The 16,565-nt window shown below is 56.4% G+C and overlaps 1 protein-coding gene across 1 annotated transcript in view; it reads right to left on the reverse strand.

Moving 5' to 3' along the window:
• AHNAK (AHNAK nucleoprotein) overlaps window positions 1-14,651 on the reverse strand; it is a 36,263-nt gene extending 21,612 nt beyond the window's left edge. Inside the window, exon 1 of the mRNA XM_075939321.2 lies at window positions 14,468-14,651. The gene's annotated coding sequence lies outside the window, so the exon portion shown is untranslated. The remainder of the gene's footprint in view (window positions 1-14,467) is intronic.
• Window positions 14,652-16,565: the final 1,914 nt, after the last annotated feature.

Genomic DNA, 16,565 nt, shown 5'->3' on the forward strand with positions numbered 1-16,565 from the left:
TAAGGTTTTCTGGAGGCTTTTGCTGTGTCCACCAAGCTGCCTCCCAAAACCCTGAGACCAGCCGGGTCTACATGTGCCATGCTGCACCCAGAGCTTTCCAGCAGAGTGCAGGGTGTGAGAATGGCACATGGCAGAGAACACGGGAATCCAGGCGTCAAGCAGGGATCTCGGTTTCTTTGAATGAATTGTTCCTAATCAGGGCAATGGGAGTAGCTCGACACCCCCATACAATGGTCTGTATAAAACCACTCTCTAGTCAGAGGGTTTGCTGAGCAGGAAGGAGTTAAATAGGGACAAGTAAAGAGAATTGATGCAACCTGTGTGGGGAGGCGGGGATTGCTTGGGCCTGGCTGCCCATGTGACTGTCACCACCAGGGGGCGGTGAGCCTTTGCTAGTTCTGCCTGGTTGGTGTTAGTCGGCAACACCCACGCCAGCTGCCCCACCTTTCCTCTTCCCCAGCTAGCAAGGCAAAAAAACTTTCCCATTTCCAGCAACTCCAGACAGTGCAGGTCCCAGGCTGGAAACGCGACAAGGGACCCACGCCTGAGAGAGGCTGGGCGCTCAGGGAGGTGTCAGCTCTTGCAGAATTACAGGTGTTTGAACTCAGGAGCCAAAATTGCAATCAGAAGCGTATCCCAATGAAGGGAATGTGCTCTGGAGTGGCTTGCCACCTACAGAAAACAGCTCTCCGTCAGCCCCCACAAGCTATAGGGCACAGCCGTCTGTCAGCTCCCACAACCTATAGGGTACAGTCGTCCGTCAGCCCCCACAACCTACAGAGAACAGTCCTCCGTCAGCCCCCACATCCTACAAGGCACAGCTCTCTGTCAGCCCCCACAGCCTACAGGGCATGGCCCTCTGTCAGCCCCTTCTATGAGCAGCTGCTGCAGAGCTGAGAAATGGATGGAAGCAACCATGAAGCTGGAGATCCAGTGCTAGGGGCTGCCTGGGCAGCATGCAAGCCTGAAGTGGGGACTTCCTTGCAGGAGAGCTGCCAAGATGCAAATCTAAAGGAGACCATGGAACTGAGTAAGACAAGGGCATTGCTTAAAATGTGGACAGAGGCAATAACAATACCAATGGGAAGGGAGATCGGCTACTGCAGAATCTGCTCCCGTGTCCATGATGTTGGGCCGTGCTACGTCCTGTCCCCAACCAATTGTCCCAGCATGTATCCCTCTGGGACACTGTGCTCAGTCTCCTCCCACCCCCTGAGCTCGGCTGGAGGGGCCAAGGCTCAGCATCTCTCCATCTCAGAGCCCTAGATACAAGGGATGTAATACATAGTATAGTCGATTAACCAATTAAGCAATAAGCAAAAGCTTATAGGTTAATGCTATAGACTACACACATTTCCCTCCCCTCCACTGGCCAGTAAATTTAGCAGCTCAGCTCATTCCTGACTAGCGACAGGTCTGGGACCTACCCCGCTGCAGCTCTGCATTTAAAGTGTATTAGGAGCCAGGCAGACAAGCAGCCTGGCTCAGTCCTGGCCCGCACCGGATCCGGGACCTACCCCTGCTGTGGCTCTACATTTGACGTGTATTAGGAACCACGTGGGCAGGCAGCCAAGCTCATTTTCGCCTCACACCAGGTGCAGGAGCTCAGACGTCCCCTAGACAGGGGCTGTTGCCATCCTGTGCTGCTGCCTCTTTAGCAGAGGCAGCAGCATTGGGCGACAGGCAGCCAGTCCACAAGGGGAGCTTGGCTCCTCAGGAGCAAGGCCAGAGCGCACCAGCTGCCGGCCCCACCCCCGGGGACTATAGACTAGTCGACTAACCAATAAGAATTCATGAGGTTACTCGACTGTTCAATTAACCGATATTTAACATCCCTGCTAGATACCACGGGCCGGATGTGCCATTCCCCTGTTGCCATCTGCAGGGCTGGTAGAAATTTGTAGCCTCTTTGCACTGGTGGAAACAGCTGCCCAATCAGGTGTTTCCCCAGCTCAGTCCTGTAAGTCCAGCTCCCAAATGGCCAGGGGTCAGCCGGTGCCACCAGACATCTGTGCTTAAACCCCCACTGCTCCCTTTAGCCCCTGAAGGACACCGTTCTGCACATGGAATGCTCAAAGCCTTGCTAGGGACACGGGGAGAGGAATAGCAGCAGCTGTGCAACACATCATAAGATGCAATCCTGGTCCCCCTCTCCTTATCTGCCACTCACCCCTTGCCAGGTGGGTCTGGCAGCCTCACAGGCAGCCATGAAAGTAAATTAGCATTTCTTACAGGGACTGTCCTATTGCAACCCGGGTTCCTGCCAGCTCTTTAAATAGCTCCCTGCTGGCTTTTGCCGGTGCTGCACAACAGGGTGCACCCGCTTACTTTCACCTCTGCTCTCAGGTAACATTCAGAGCCACTGCACAGCTTTCTAAAGACAACTCCTTAACCCTGAGCCCCTCCCAGCTCCCCAGATGACTCCATAGGTTTCCAATCCAGATATTCTTTCAACGCACTCCCCAAGTCAAAGGAAGGGTAGCCTGAGGCCGGGAGACCCATGGCATCACTAGGGCGATTCCAGTACTTGCACGTTTTTAAAACAATAATTTAAAGTAACATAATGCGTTGTTGTCAGGCAGGTTTGAGCCACACTGGATCCACCTCCCCGGCTTAAAACTCAGACAGGATGAATCCTCCAGCATCTCAAATGCTGGGAAGGTGGGTTTTCTTTGCAAATCCAGGGCATTGTTGCAGGCAAATAGTAAATACAAACAATTTTAGTGGGTCACCCCCGGTTATGTGTCAGGCTCCCTTTGTAACAAGAATGGTTTGTGCATGCTCACCCACACACACCTGTGCATCCCTCACTATACCTCATCCCATCCAGCTACCCTTCCGCTGTGCCGCACCTTACTCCAGGGCAGCTACAGACTATGGTGCTCTGTAGCATCAGACAAAGCCCTGGCTGGGTTGACCTAGTTGGGATTGGTCCTGCCTAGAGCAGGAAGCTGGACTTGATGACCTCCTGAGGTCTCTTCCAGCTCTATGGTTCTATGATTCTATGATCAGTAGCTCACGTCTGGTACAAGCTTCCTATTGGAGTTCTGACTCACAGCAAAACACCCACCCAGGAGCCCTGCTGAAAGGCAAATCAGTCTGCTCCCAAAGGACCCCTGGAACCAGGTTCTGTTCTCAGGGTCACACTGTAAATCAGGGTCACCTGCACTATTCCCTGTCCCTGCATAGTCCAAAGGCAACCACACCTCAGGCTAGCCAGGCCTGGCACTGTGGCTGGTCCCTGTGATCTTGCTCTGGAGCCCCAGAACAGCTCTCTCCAAGCACCCTGGTAGCTCTGCTGTCCTTCAGGGTCATGCAGGATGCCCAGACCAAGAGGTAGAGCCCTGCAAATCCATGGATATCCACTTTATATCGGCCACTCATTTTTGCAGATGTGGATACAAAATTTTGTACCTGTGCAGGGCTCTCCCGAGGGGCAATGTCTGCTCTGCACAGGGTCTCCCAGGCTGGAACAATTTGATCTCTGAGTAATTTGGAAACCAGCAATAAACTGGAGAAGAAACTGGTTTGTTCTTCTCAGGTGGCTTAGGAGAGAGAAGCCTGTGGGATGGGTGTGGAGGCCTCTGAAGTGACTCAGCTTGCACCAGGGCGGCTGTGAATGGAGGGTGAAGCCAAAAATCTCAGCCAGTCCTCTTAGGCTTTCAGGCCCAGATACCTGCCAGTCCAGGGTCCAAAGTCCAACCCATTCAGGATCAAAGCAGAGGACAAATCACACAGCTGACTCATTCTGCCTGCTTGAAGAAAAGGCCCCAATGGGTTGGGTGCCTCACCCTCCTCTCTTTTCTCCCCACCACATGCTGCCTCACCTCACAGCTGCTGTCCTCCCCTCCCCGTAGGCCATGCCCCTGGGTTCTGCTCTGTGATGTGCTTTCCAAGCATTATGCAAAGCCTGGTGCCACAGCACTGGGAGCGCTGAGGAGGGGAAGGGCAACTCCATGTCATGGCAACTCTTTCTGCCGATGGCAGGGAAAAGGTTGTGGATTCCCTGCGCCCCCAGCAGAGACCACAGGAGATTTCCCCGGGGAGATGAGCATGAAGGCCTTTGGCCAGGGTAATACTGGGAGCACCAACGTGTGAGAGTTCACAGACCTTTGTCCATCTCCCACTAGGGGACTCAGCGCTAGCAAAGGCTTAGCTAGCTCCACAAGGGGAAGGTTTCAAGCGAGCACAGCAGGGCCCGCCCCTCCAGCCTGGCAAAGGGAACCCCTGCAGCCGTCCTGTACAGCAATGCCAGCCACGTGGCCCCCGAGCTGATGCTGCTATTCTCAGGTTCCCCACATGTTTCAGCTCTCGATATTTTTAGATGCATCTGCCCTACACACAGGCCTTCTGCTGGGCTCATGCTCCACGAGGAGACCATTATTCCTCCCCTCGGCAAACAAACGCAACCCACGGGCTGTGAAACAAACCACTGCGCCTGAGTCTTGTTGGGGCTTTGCAAAGGTGCCCTCCAGCTGCAGCTCCCTAGCTCCCCACACACGCACTGGGGCATGCTGCAGTCCCTCTGCCTCACAGGAAAGGTGACAAAGTCTCAGCCCCTAAATCCTGGCCTCCAGCCCTGCTCCTTTGCCCGCCTGTTGCACATGTCAGACATTTCAGCTCCTCCTCCCACACATCCCAGCCCCTACAGAACCACACAAGGGACTGCCTTTATTTCCATGCTGGGCTGTGAATACTCAGCTTCTGAAGAATCCTCTTGTGTCCCATGCAAAAGGAAGGGTCCCAAGCAAACCAACAGCAGCCAGGCAGCTGGGGTGCTAAGCCCATTGCGTGTGCTGACCCAGGCTGTTCCCCTATTGGTCTGCCCCCTGCACCACTTCGTATTCAGGTTTGAGCTCTGTCGGGAAGGGACCGTCCTTGGCCCGTGTTCATCCAGTGCCTAACAATGGCGGGGGGAGGCTGGCTCCAAGTGCCTCCAACACTCACCCTGCAGAAGAAATCTCCAGCAACGTGAGGCTGAAAGCAGGAAAATGCTTCAGTGACCAGGTCTGCCTTAGCCTCCAATTTCCAGCGGAGAGCAAATGGGCAGGGAAGGGACTGCGATCCTTCGCTCCCAGGGAAAGCGCTGCCCCAGTAGGACAGTTGCAGTTCTTGATGGCTCCCTGTTAGGGCCAGGTAGGTCCCTTGGGATTCCTTCTGAACAGCAAAGGACAGGTCTGAAGCACAGAGTTCCTCGCCTCCAGATTCAAAGGCAGCCAGCACAGAACTTGAGAGCAGGAGCAGGGAACATACCCTGGTGTCTCCAGTCGCGTGGCAGCAACTGGGAGAAGCAGCAGCATGCAGCAAAGCTAGGAAGCTCTGGGCCTAGGGAGACTTAACCTGTCATCCTTTACTGTGCCCAGACCACAAAGAAGCTGGGACCTTCCTGCAGGCACCCCTCACCCGGGTCATTACTCCTCTCTGCATTGCAAGGTTGGGTCTGAGATGGCTCGGAGAGTGCAGGCTGCACGGTCCCATTCTGCGCTCACGCAGTGGTGCACACATGAGCTCAGTCCAGCCACTTCTTGGCTTTGGGGTGTCAGCCCCAGGGCCAGCTGCACCCCAGGACATGACAACCCTCACTCCTCCATGCCTTTGGAAAGAGGGAGCAGCTTGTGGCTGAGCTGCTGCACAGCACAGCTTTGCACACCTAGACAACTGCCCTACCCTGCCCCAGAGGCAATTGCATTTCCCAGCTGGCTGATGTAATCCCTCTGGATCCATCTGCAAAGAGCTGGCTTCACAGCTGGTTCAGGGTAAATAAGAGAAGCTGCTGCTAGGCCCCTGTAATCCCTGCTTCGGGGGTTTCCTCCAGACTTCAGTGATCCTTAAGGGCCTCTCCTCAGCATCTCCACAGGCCTGCTACAGTAGCCAGGTCACTACACCAATTTGCTCCAGCCACTCTGAGACAACCATCCCCCTGCTTCAAGGGAAGAGCTGAACACTGCTCCCAGACAAGGGGATAACCAATGATCACAGGTCACCAGTCAGTCCCAGGCCCAGGCGAACCGCACAAGGGACAGTCTTCATTTCCATGCTGGGCTGTGGATGTTCAGCTTCCGAAGAACCCCCCTGTGTCCCATGCAAAAGGAAGGGTCCCAAGCAAACCCAGCAGCAGCCAGTCAGCTGGGGTGCTAAGACCCAAGCCGTTCCCCCACTGGGGCTCCAATCTGCAATCAGAAAGAGACCCCAGGGGGCCACCTCCAGAGCTCCAGCTGCCATCCCCATCCAAATCACCCCTGGAGAGGGAGGACTGAGACTGGAGGCAGAGCAGAGTCAGGCGTCCAGGGCACACAGAGTGTGGGGGCAACAGCACTAATCCCTGTAGGCCCACGGGACACTGGCAGTCACTGTGGTGTACACAGAGACGACAGCCTGGCGCGATGCCAAGCCTCCACTCGGGACACAAAGGGAAGATCTGCTGAGCGAAGCTGGGGCTACAGTGGCAACTAATCTCGGAAAATCCATGGCCAGCACACAATCAGCCCCCGCGGTGACCTTTGCCAGCCTGGGTGGAGACCGAGCACAGATTTCATAGGCTGTGAGGCAGACTCCAAGTTCAGCAGCGAGCCACAAGTGCGTCCCCTCTGCTCCAGCACCAAGAAACCTTCAGCCTGAAATACGACTGTGTCCCCTCTGCTCCAGCGCAGCACTGGGCAGCTCCAGTCCCAGACACGACTGGGACCCCTCTCTCCAGCGCAGCACCCGGGACCCTCCTGTGCCAAGACATGGCAGCACCTCCTCCGTTGTGATGCACACACTGCTAACCACGTTCTACACACCTTGAGACCTTTAGATCAAGGATCTGTGGGTTTCACTCTTCCTGTGCTCAGGCTTTGAATGCAGAAGTCCCCAGGCGGCAGCTCTGGGGCAGCAGAACACATGTTGGGCTGTCCACATAACTGCCAGGTAGCTCCAGTCAACCCCTGGGCCTCTAGCTCTGCACTCCCTGGCTGCCCCACTGAGGAGCTGGGAATCCTGCAAAGCTGGATGTATTAGCCCAGACTCCAGACTGGTTCCTGTGCACACAGCCAGCAGCCACCACCCACCCCGGGAGCTACTCTCGGCTGGGAAAGAGAAAGTCTCAAAAACTCACTGAGGAAGATTCCTGCTTGCCCAAATCCTCTCATGCAGTCCCTTCAGGCTGAGCCTTGCCAGCCTGTGGGGAAATGGCGGAGCTGGCCCTTCAGCTAGAGAGTCCTGAGTTGCAGCGCATTCAGCAACCATCTCAACAGGCGTATTCCTGCAGGCAGGTATCCCAGAGCTAACCATTCACCAGCTGGGCCTACACCACACTCACCCTGGGACTTCGTCAACATCACAGATCCAGCATGGAGCCCTCCCCCCTACGTCAATACCCAGCCAGGCCAGGGCACCAGGGCAGGGACCCAGCACAAAGGCCACCCTACGGCAGCAGTAGCCTGCAGTTGCCAGGCACCCACCAAGCCCTGCAGCTGCTGCACCACTTGCCAGAGGAGAGGCTGAAGAGGCACAGGATGTGCTCATGCCCCCCTCCACTGCCCAGCTGAACCTATAGGGATGTGACACCATGTGGCCACCCTAAGCAAGGACATAGGTGCTGCAGTGGTAGCAAGTGGCCGGTGACCCTCCCATGCCCCTGTTGTGGCTGCAGTGCCACAGTCTGTACTAGCATGATGGCCCATGGCATCACCAACCCAGACACCCATGGGCCTGTTCTGGTCTCCCTTCCCCCTCTGTCTCTGATCTGGGGGGAATGGCATTAGCACAGCTCAGGATGCTACTCCTCCGGCAGGGTCGCTCTGCTTCATACCGGCTTAATTGGACATGGCAGCAAACACAGATCAACAGCTACTGCAGCCAGTCCTTCTCCCCAGAGTGTTCCTCCAGCTACATCCGGGTGATCACATGACATCACACCCAACCACTCGGGTACACAGGTGCACACACACATCCCTGCACAGATGCACACCCACACAGACCGAGGGACTGAGCATGCACATGCAGAGATAGCTGTAAATGTGTGCACAAACACAGATGTACATGCGCACACAGAGACAGAGGTATGCCCTCTCACACACATGCACATACAGACACAAACACGCATTGCACACTCACACACACAGGCAAGCACACAACCACACACAGAGATGTATGCGCCCACCCATACACAGATATGCATGGGCGTGTGCACAAATGTATGTGTCTGCATACAAAGGTCAGGTGTACACACACGCAGATCAATATGCGCGCGCACACGCACACACACACACACTCACACAGCTGGGTACAAGCAGGAAATTAAGACCAAGCCCAGGACTGAGGAGAAAGCCTGGAGAAGAAGGCAGTGAAGAAGCTGTTTCTGGTGTTGAGGAAAGAGCCAGGGATGATGATGCTCTGACCCTATGGAACCGCCCTACGTGGTAGCAAGCAGAGGGGAGCAGCTGCCTTTGCCCACCAATGACACAGTTCTCGCTCTGCTGTCCACCAACGCTGGCAGGCTGTTGTGGGGTCCGCTCCCGCCCAGCCCCTCCGCGGCGCATGAGAAAGTCCTTCTGAGCTCTTTGCCCAACCTCCTGCCGACTTCACACATCTGCTTTCATGCGCGACTGCGAGGGGCTCTGGGCTGCGGGCAACATGCCGCTTTGCTCTCGGTCTGGGACTGGTCTCCGTGAACAAGTGGGTGTCTGTGTTCTCCAGGGACATGCTGCTCTTGCCAATCAGTGCCGGGAGTGGCAGGGGGCTGCGTGGGAGGCGGAGCAGCAGCCCTCACCAGAGCCCTTGGAACAACGCCACGTCCCTGGCGAGTTAAATAACAGCCAACCAGAAAGTCACATGGCTGCCTTCGAAATCCAGTTACCGACCTAGCCCAGCACATTGGCTGCAACCACATCAGCCGCTGGATCACGAGGCACCCTCAGAGTTTCAATCTCTCTTTCTGTGTCCCCATATAGACCCACCCACCCGTCCTCATTACATGCCCATCTAGCCCTCTATCCCATTCCACCCCCTCAACATATCCATCCATCCAGGCATCCCCACACAGCTCGCTCTCCAGGGGGTTTATTCCACTGCCCACCCCGCTATGATAAGAGCATGTGCCATATAAAATCAATAGTGGGCTTCATGGACTCTCTGGAGAGAAGGGCTGGGCCAGTGGGGAAGGGCGCTCCACTCTCTGCTCCACAAACAGGCTGACCGTGTGACTGTAGCCAGCTGGCTCTCTCAGGGCCTGGGCTCCCACTGCCAATGGGAAGAACAGATGGCCCTGCCCCTTAGGGGTGTGTGAGGATACAGTGTCACCCAGACACTAGAGGGATGGGCACGTCTCTAAGGGCGTCTCTCTTGGGGGGGATATTCAGCCTAGTTATGATGGATTTTTCTGCATTTCGAGCAAATGGGAAAGTGAGGACAAAACAGCAGGGTGAAGAATCAGCAACAGGGGACCAGGCCCTGGCTGTCAAAGAGAAGGGATCGTCCGGGTAGCAGAAAGGAGTCCGAGAGAGAATTCATCCAGTGCACAAACATCAAGTGCATCATGCCCACAGGCCAGTACCAATGCAGCCAGCTTCCTGTTTCACAGAGGGGCACAGACAGGGGAGCCAACAGAATTGCCAGACCCCGGGCAAGGTGGGGGGGGGGCACTGCTCCGTGCCCCCAGAAGGGGCAGGGTCTCGAGCAGAAGGGACAGGGTAGGGGCTGAGCAGCCTTCAGCATCGCATGGATTGAGCTGTGCCTCCTGAAGGCAGCCCTCAGTGCTGCCCCGCGCACGCCATGCCGGGCTCCAACTGCAATTTAAAGGGCCCAGGGCTCCGGTCACCACAGTAGCGGCGGCAACAGGGAGCTCCAGGCCCTTTTGCATTGCCAGGCCCCAGAATAGCTGCCCCCTTTGCCCCTCCCTGTCAGTGGGCCTAGGCACAGAGCACAGGCTGGTGGGGCAGGCTAACAGTTCTGGCAGCTGCATGCAGGGCAGGGTCACTGGGTGCCCCTTCTAAACAGCTGGCACGGTGGGAACTGGAGGAGGACGCACTATGCAGAGGTCCTGTGGGGAGGGTGCTGGCCACAGAGAGTGACCACTGACCAGGGGCCTTGCTGGGCCTCAGCTTCTCCTTGGCCTCTTGGTTACCTCCCTCCTGAGCTACGACCTGGGAGTCAGAGACCACTGGGAATGGGGAGGATGCTGAGCCAGCCCGACAGCTAACTCACAACTGGTTCCCCAAGCACATAAGATAAAGAGGTTCCCCATTCACCCTGACACACACTCCAAACCCCCTCTCCCTCTACCCCAAACACCGCACCCCAAACTCCACGTACGCACACCCCAGACCCTGCCACACACCCTGAATCCTTAGCAACACCCGCTGCAAATCTCTATGCACTCCACAAACACACACTCCTCTAACCACTCCCCTCCCTCACAAACACCACTGCCAACTCCCTACATACAAATACCACCAGTTTGCCACTCCTTGCACACACACACACGCACACACATACTACTGCGATGGTCATTTATATAAGAATTTAGACAACACACACTCATGCTGTGGTGACAGAGGCTTAGATAAGAACCTGGCTACACACACGCACACACACACATGCATTTACTTTATTGTGCTAACTGGTTGCAGCTTGTCTCCCGTTTTAATGACAAACTCTCCAGGGCAGGGAACAGAGTTTTATTTCATTTGTCTGTGTAACACCCCATGAGCTTCTGGGTGCTACAGAAACCACAGTAATTGCTCCTGGGGCTGGCTCTTCCCACAGTGCCCAGCCATTTACCTAACCATGTTACAACACTAGGGCAGGCCCACGCAGAGAGAGTCGTGCAATATGAATATGAAGCAGCAAGGGAGTGTGGCCCTGCCTGTCCCAAATAAGTTCCCAGAATCAGAGAGTGGAGGGGGGCGGGGGCGGGGGCGGGATGGGACAGGACAGCTGGCTCCTCCCAACCCTCTCCTGTGCCCCATGCTCCACCCTGTATGTCATTCCCACTGGCAAGTTTGCTTGGAAGCGCAATGGGCACAAGGCAGCACAATATGCCATGGGACAGACTGTGGAAGCTATCTGGCTTTCACAACCTCTGAACAAAGACTCCATTGTCCTGTGGTGTTGGGACAGTCTGTGTAGTGGGCAGACAGAGAGCCACTAAACCAAACTGCGAGCCCTGGATATGATGGAAACCACTTCCAGCCCGGGGGAACCCCCCTAATTCCAGCACCTAGGCCATCATCTCACACAACTCCTCTGATACTCTGCCCCAGCACCATGGCCTTGCCAAGAGCCCTGTGACTGGACAAACTGCCCGATTGCATCACCCAGACAGTTCAAATATGTATCTAGACAAGCCATGGGCTCTTTGTCCCAAGGAGAGAGGATTTACAGAAACTTTCCGTTGCAAACATAGGCAGGGCGTGGTCCTGGACCTTCCCTGAGGCAAGCGAGCTCTTCTCCTCAGCATAGCCTCATGGTGGACAGGCAGGAACCCTCACAGAGAATCCAGCTGGGGAATGGTCCCAGGGTGGCACTGACTGCACATGCTGCCCCTCGGGCTCTACATCCTCCCCTGCAGGAGTTGCTGCTCTTTGCAGGAGGGGAAGAAGGCAGTCAGAGTGGAACTGCAGCACTTTCTGAACAGCCAGGACATGGTCTAATGCCAGTAGGAGGGGTGGGAAGAGACACAGGCTGCCCTCTGCCTCCATCAGTTTGCCCCACGTATCAAGGGGGCACAGGGATAGCTAAGCCATCTTGACTCTTGCAAACAACAAGCACAAGATTTAAAAAGTTGCTATCCAAGTTCCTCTGTAAATAGGTGTATTGCCTAATAATAGCACTAAAGAGCTGCAAGGGGATCATGGAAACCTATTGTAACTTCTAGCAACCTTGCCCCGCCTTCCCCCACACATTCACACACACAGCCCGGCCAGCTCTCAGGCCTCCTGACACTTTGCAAACAGCCTCAGTGTCACAAGACCCCAAGGAACAGGCCAGCTCCTTTACAGAGGATGAGATGCCCAGCTGGAGGAGGGACCCTGAGCTGCTCAGAGAACTGTCTTGGAGACTTCAGGCCACAAGTCAAGCTTCTCTGCACCATCCTCCACCCCACTGCTCTCTGCACCTCTCAGTGCCCCCTTCTGCTAATCCCCTCTGTGCTCCTAGACCCCATCTCAGCACCAACACCCTAATCCGTGTCCTCTGGGAAAAGCAGCCCTAGTGCTTGTAATAAAAATAACATCTCTCTAGCCCCTTGCACTCACAAGCTTAATGGCACTTTATGACTCTTAACTACACCTTATTCATCCCAGCTGGTGAGCTGGTGCAGAGCTGTCGCACAAGGGCCAAAGTAAGGCACAGAGCAGTTGATATATTTTGGAACAGAACCCAAGAGTCCAGATTTCCAGGCTCATGATCTAACCACTGGGTACCACTCCCCTCCCCAGCTGAGAATGGAATCCAGGACTCCTGACTCCTGCTCTAACTTGTTACACTCCACTCCCAGAGCTGGGGAAAGAACGCAGGAATCCTGTCTCTCAGCCTGACTGGAATCCATTAGGCTCCTCTCCCCTCCCAAATACACGGGTGTTCACAAGGTCTGACGTCACATCTCCTCAAGCCTCAAGAGCTTGTCATTTTATAAACTCCTACATTTCCAAACCCACAGGTGCCATCCTGCTCATCCAATCTGACCTCAATAGGCCAGGCCAAAGAATCCCACCCAGTAATCTCACCCTCCAGGGAATGGTTCCTCCAGCAAGGGCAGCCTCCCCACAACGAATGAGAGCTGAAATATAAATCATCACTTGGCACTTAGGCAACCCAGCCGACAACCCACAGGGACCACGGCACCAGCCCCTGAAGTCCTGCCCTGCGCAGAGCTCTCCATGTAACTCACACATAAGTCCTTCTGTCTCAGATACCTCCACTTTGTCCCCTGCTCATCTCCAGTTTCCCAGCTGTCCAAGTACAAACTGATTCCAGATTTCCAAAGAGAACTCTCTGCACAGAAAACAGGTCCCTGTGAATTGAATGTGGAGCTCGCTACCAGCCAGTCTGGGCCCTTTGCCACAGGAAACATGGAGTTAATCTCAAGTGTCAACAGCAGTCAAATAAACTTTTGTAGTGAGTTGAGCCCAAAACAAGCTGCCACGCTGGGAAGCGCATAACAGGAGGGGGATGGGTCTTTCTCTCCCTGCGGGTGGGACACAAGGGGACTGACCCTTCTATCAAGAGCTGGGTCATTGTCCAAGAAGGAACTGTCAGAGCCCTGGGCATTGTAGGGCTGCGCCAAGGCAACGCAAACTTCTCCAAAGTAGTGGAGAAGGTGCCACACCCTAAGCGCAATTAAGTGCAGTGCCTGAGCTACCCACTAGCCCGCAGCGCCAGGAAGCCAGCGACATGGGGCTTGCCAGTGCCCTGCAGGCTTTCGTACCCCCCAGCAACGCGAGTTCTCCAGCCCAGCTCCAAGCTCCCCAACGGCGCCATGCACTCCAGCTTAGGGTGGGGCAGATGCATATTATAAAATGGGGGAGCTTTGCTCCCAGACCCTTGCAGGGACACAGTTTTTCCTCCACCTCTGCCCCCCCCCCCAGCTGAGTTGTGCGCACCCCCAGTGCCTCTCACAGGCCTGCCACTGGCGACGCCTGGTTTGAATTAGTCACTCTTTCCAACCACCACATTCCACAGGCGGCTGGAGCAGGTCCAATGGGGGGGGGTCCCCACTGTAGGGCGAGGGGGGCTAGGGACAGCTCCAGCACTGCAGCTGCCTGTCCGCTCAGCAAAACTCCCCAGAGCAGATCCCAGGCTCTGGACTCTAGCCCCCTGCCAAACTGACCCCAGCCCCAGCCTGGAGCAAGGGAAACTTCAACACACTCGGTATGGAACAGCCACCACCTACTCACACTCTGCGTACAATCCCTGCCTGTCCACACCCTATATAACCGCCATGCAAGCACGTCCCATATGCCTCCCTGCCTTCATACACCCGTATACAACCCCCCGCTGCACAACCCCTCCATACACCCCATATATACACAACCCCTCCTATGTACACACACCCCATATGCACCTCTGCCTACATACACCTCATATACGCACACACACACACCCTATGCATGCCCCATATACAGCCCCGCCTATATACACCCCATAGAGACACATCAGTACAATGCGTATAGGCACCTCATAAACAACCCCACCTACATACACACTCCCCAGACACAAGCGCACAGCCATGCGTATTCCCCAACACACAACAGCCCCAGCCCCTCCCTCACACATCCGCTAACCCACCCACCCCCAGAACCCCCGGGGCTCTCAGCCCCCGACCCCTGCCCGGCGCGCGTGAAGGCTGCAGCTCGGCGGGACGCTGCGCAAGGCGCGCGCGAAGCTCGGAGCCGGAGCAGGGCGGAGGCAGAAAGTTCCGCCGGTCCGGCCCAGCCGCAGGGTCGGTGCCAGGGGCGGGTCCCCGCGGGGCGCGCCCGGTCCCTACCTGCGGGTCAGTGGCTCTCAGCTTCCCGGCACAGCCATGCCCGGCGGCCCCGGTCCTGCCCAGCTCCGAGCCCGCTCCGGATTCCTGGCGGCGGTGACTACTCCCTGGCACGCAGGGTCCGGTCCTGTCCCGGCGGCGGAGCGCACCAAGTGGACGGCTCGCGACGCAGGGCAGGGCTCTTGTAACTCAGCCCGGGCTGGGTGTGTCTCTCCCCTTCCCAGCGCCGCGCTGGGGGGAGGGAGGGACCAAGAGCAGAGCCAGCCTCGAGCGGAGCGAGCGAGTCACCCTGCCGGGCCGGGCCGCGCGCGGAATCCTCGCCGCGGCCGGGGGCGCACGCCCCTGACAGACCTCCCAGCCGCGCCCTGGCCATGGCACCCCCTGCTCGGCCCCGGGCGGAGCCCCTCGACGGCCAGAGATGCGCCCACCTCCCTAGAACTCCCCTGCTGGGGGCCCAGGCGTGACCCCCCCAAACCACAGCCCGCTGGGCGAGAGGGTTAAACTTGTGCCCCCCCCCCTTCCTGGCCTGTGGGCTCCACCTCCCCAGCTGAAGCAGCATAAAAACTGGCTGTGCCTCTCCCTGCCTAGGTCTGGGCACCCATCAGCCTGAGCTCTGGGCTGGCTGGGGAGCTGCTCAGGGAGACCCACAAAAGGGGTAGAGAGGGATCCAGGCAAGGTCAGCTCTGTGCATGTATCCTGCACCCTGTGGCTGCAATGGAGAAAGGGGGCTGCTAACCTGCTATGAGATAGCAACAGGAATCAGCCTCAGGATGCAAGTGGATCCCTCTGCTTGAGCACAGGCAGATCTCCCTGCAACCTGGGAAACTGTCCCCCTCCCAGACACCCGGGAATCTGGAGCCTCCAGACACGACTGTATCCCCTCCGCTCCAGCACAGCACCTGGGAACCTGGAGCCCCCAGACACGACTGCATCCCCTCTGCTCCAGCACAGCACCTGGGAACCTGGAGCCCCCAGACACGACTGCATCCCCTCTGCTCCAGCACAGCACCTGGGAACCTGGAGCCCCCAGACACGACTGCATCCCCTCTGCTCCAGCACAGCACCTGGGAACCTGGAGCCCCCAGACACGACTGCATCCCCTCTGTTCCAGCACAGCACCTGGGAACCTGGAGCCCCCAGGCACGACTGCATCCCCTCTGTTCCAGCACAGCACCTGGGAACCTGGAGCCCCCAGGCACGACTGCATCCTTTCTGCTCTAGCACAGCCCTCAGGAGCCTGGAGCCCCGGACATGACTGCATCCCCTCTGCTCCAGTGTGGCACCCAGGAACTTGGAGCCCCCAGACACAACTCCATTCCCTCTGCTCCAGCACAGCACCTGGGAACCTCTCACCCCAAGATGTGACTGCATCTCAGTATTATAATGTGGTTTCCAAACAAAGGAATATTCCTTCAAAATAACAGGGCACCCAGGGTGTGTCTAGACTACATGCCTCCGTCGACGGAGGCATGTAGATTAGCCAGATCGGCAGAGGGAAATGAAGCCGCGATTAAAATAATCGCGGCTTCATTTAAATTTAAATGGCTGCCCCGCTCTGCCGATCAGCTGTTTGTTGGCAGATTGGGGCAGTCTGGACATGCCGCGCCGACAAAGAAGCCTTTCTTGATCGGCACAGGTAAACCTGGTTTCACGAGGCATACCTGTGCCGATCAAGAAAGGCTTCTTTGTCGGCGCGGCGCGTCCAGACTGCCCCGATCTGCCGACAAACAGGTGATCGGCAGAGCGGGGCAGCCATTTAAATTTAAATGAAGCCGCAATTGTTTTAATCGCGGCTTCATTTCTCTCTGCCGATCTGGCTAATCTACATGCCTCCGTCGACGGAGGCATGTAGTCTAGACACATCCCCAGTGTGTGTGTCTTCCATCCTACTATGTTTTTTGTATTTGAAACATGACTTTGAAGGCTTCTGCTCTCATTCAGGCCCAGGACCTGATTAGGGCCTTAAATGTCCCAGTAATCGTCCTGGAGTATGGCATGTACCAAAGTCAGCTCTTCTGTGCTGCAGCTTCTCTGTCGACTTCTCTAAGAAGCCCATTTTCTCCTCCCCCCACTTTCCTGTTTCCCATCTGCTTCCACATGC

Source organism: Pelodiscus sinensis, chromosome 11 (genome assembly GCF_052426305.1).
Source record: "Pelodiscus sinensis isolate ZL-2025 chromosome 11, ASM5242630v1, whole genome shotgun sequence".
NCBI lineage: Eukaryota > Metazoa > Chordata > Testudines > Trionychidae > Pelodiscus > Pelodiscus sinensis.